A 3,190-nucleotide genomic window follows, 5' to 3' on the forward strand; every position below is an offset into this window, starting at 1 on the left:
CAGAGACAGTGCGATTGGCACAGGACAGAGCGGAGTTTAGGGCTGTTGTACATAGGGTCGCTATGAGTCGCAGGCGACTCGACGGCACATAACAACAACATCAACAACAACATTTTAAACTTAAGGATAAAATTTAGATACATTCCAAGAAGTAAAGACATGCCTATTATCATATCCTATCATTGAGGAATAGATAGGGAAGGAGAATCACAAATGGAGCTCTGATGGCTTGTTGTTAGGGTTAGTGACCCTATGAACAAAAGATTTGAACCTTGTTCTATCCTGTGACATCCTTACACTTCCTGAAACACAAGAGGTCACTGCAGCAGTCACCACATCTATCCACCTGGTTGAGGGTCTTCCTCTCCTTCGCTGACCCTCAACCCTTCCTAGCAGCCCCTCCTAGCAACATGTCCAAAGAATGTGAGGTGAACTTTCATCATTCTTGCTTACAAAGAGTACTACAGCTGCACCCTCTCCAAGACATACGCGTTTGTTCTTCTAGCTGTCCATGGACTATTCAGCACTCTTCTCCAACACCTCAGCTCACAGGCATCAAATCTTCTTCTGTTATTATTATTCATTTTCCAAGTCTCAGATGCATAGCAAGTGATTGGAAGGACTGTGTCCTGAATCAGACGCACCATAATCCTCCAACTGACATCATTACTCCTCAATAATTTGGAGGGGTCCCTAACTGCAGACCTTTCCAGTTCAATACATCTTCTGATTTCATGACTACTGATACTAAGTGTGTTAATTGTGGATCCAATTGACAACTTCAATCTCTTCTCCATCCTATTGGCCTAGTGGTAAGTATCCTTGTTTTCTTGACATTGAGATGCCATCCATACCGAAGGCGGCATTCCTCTTCTGCAACAAGTGCTTCAAGTTCTCCTCATTTTGAGCAAGTGAGGTTGTGTCACCTGCATAACACAGGCTATTGATGAGTTTCCCTCCAATCCTGATGTCACATTTTTCTTTATAAAATCCAGCTTCTCAAATAATTTGTCCAGCATACAGAAAAAATTGGTATGTGGAAAGAATACAACCCTGGCACAGTCCCTTAATTTTAAACCATGCAGTGTTCACCTTTTCTGTTCACACAACAGCCTCCTGGTCCAGGTATAAGGTTTCATATGAGCACAATTAAGTGGTCTGGGATTCTCATTCTTCTCAATGCCAGCCACAACTTGTTATGATTTTCGTATTCTCTCCCCCCCCCCTTTCTGGTATTCTTGGAGGATCCATCTGAAATCAGCAATGATCTCCCTGGTGCCATGGCCTCTTCTAAATCTTCTGGCGGTTCTCGGTCTATATAGAGTTCTAGCTATTTTTCAATGAGCTTCAGCAGTATTTTTGATTGCATGTGACATTAATGATATTGTTCAATAGTTTCCACATTCAGTTGGATCACCTTTCTTAGGAATAGGAACAAATATGGACTTCTAATCCACTGGTCAGACAACTGTCCTTTAAATTTCCTAGCATAGGCTGATGAGTGCATCCAAATATGCATCTGTTAATTTATACAAGTCAATTGGCATCCCATCAATTCCTGGGGCTTTATTTTTTTTGCCAATGCCTTCAATTCAGCTTCTGCTTCCTCCTTCATTACTACTGGCTCCTGTTCATATGGTATCTCCTGAAATTTTTCAGTGTCAGTCAGTTCTTTCTGGTACCATGATTCTGTGTCTTCCCTCCATGTTCTTTTGATGCTTTCTGGTTCATTGATGGCTTAGTGATAAGGAATTTTTGACACCAACCCAAAGGTACAGATTCTATTTCACCAGCTACTCTGTGGGAGAAAGACACGTGTGATTTTTGGTCTCTGAAAATCCCCTTGACATTTGTCATTTCTGACTTGATGTTACACAGCAACAACATCAGTGAGGACAGTCTTAGAATGACATGTCTAAGCATAATATTGTTGATTCTTATCTTCCGAATACAGATTGACACTCACTTTGTCCGGTGAACATTTCTGAATTATTAACCATATTTTACTTATACTTAAGTGTGCTTACATTTAAGAGTATAATATGAAATGGAAAACATCATGAAGTTTAGAGATTTATTAGCTAGAGTTCTGAAGGCATTTTTTTCAAAAGATTGAGTGCTGAGCAATTTAATTTTGAAATAGCTTATTGCACACAACATTGGTTTAGTATTAACTTGTATTAAGTCTAAACTTGGCATTTTGTATTTGCCATTTAGTGTGAGTATGCATACAATGGAATAACTAAATGAAATGGCTGCCATTCCTTGAGAAGGCAGTAAGAAAGCATTTATCAAGCATTCTGAGTTTATACCATATACCCTTCAGAAACCATAAAGAAAAGCACAGGTCCACTTAGATTAGATGTTCAATTTGCATTAGTTAATGTTTTTAGAGCATTCTTTTTGCCCTTTCAAGACTGCATTTGTCCTGATAGAATAATGTTGTTGTGATTTGAACAGAGCAAGATAGATCTCCATAAAGAAAGCCTTTTTAAAACATTATAATTGCCCACTGCATACACATTCCAAGTACAAAAAGGCAATTATATGAATGTTTAGAATGCTGAATGAATTGCATCAATCATATACATTGGGTATTATGGAAAAGGAAAAACTTTTTAATAAATGGTAGCACTGCAATAATATAAAATGTTAGAGTGGAACAAATAAAATATAATGCATCCATTAAACATATTCTTATTTTGAATATTTGGAGTACAAATAAGACCACTATATTAATTCATGGCTAGTGAGTCCATTAACACTCAGCAATCTGTAGCTAAATTAACTGATAAAAAATATTTGTATTTGCTGCTGTTGTTGAGTATCATTGTGTCAGAACTGATCTATAGCTGACCGTCCAGTGGGTTTTCAGAGGTACTATATCTCATTGGGAAGAGATTGTCCTTCTTTCTTCCACAAAGAAAGCTGGGGAACTTGAACCATCTGCCTTCAGGTTGGCAGTGCAGCACCTCACCACAAGGTGACCAGAGCTCCCTAAACAATAGATAAGATTGTTAAGATTCTAGCAATGTGTGTGTTTTTCCAGATCCTTCTTGCTTCCAGAAACATAACCATGTTCCCTATTTTTTTCTGTGTGACATGGTACAAATGCTGAAATATGTTCAAGGAACACATTTTAAAGACTATTTGACTCCTCCTTCACAGGTAGCTACCATCAGGTAAAGGC

The sequence above is a fragment of the Elephantulus edwardii genome, unplaced genomic scaffold (assembly GCF_000299155.1).
Source record: "Elephantulus edwardii isolate Elephantulus edwardi_28Jun2011 unplaced genomic scaffold, EleEdw1.0 scaffold00040, whole genome shotgun sequence".
Classification (NCBI taxonomy): Eukaryota; Metazoa; Chordata; class Mammalia; order Macroscelidea; family Macroscelididae; genus Elephantulus; species Elephantulus edwardii.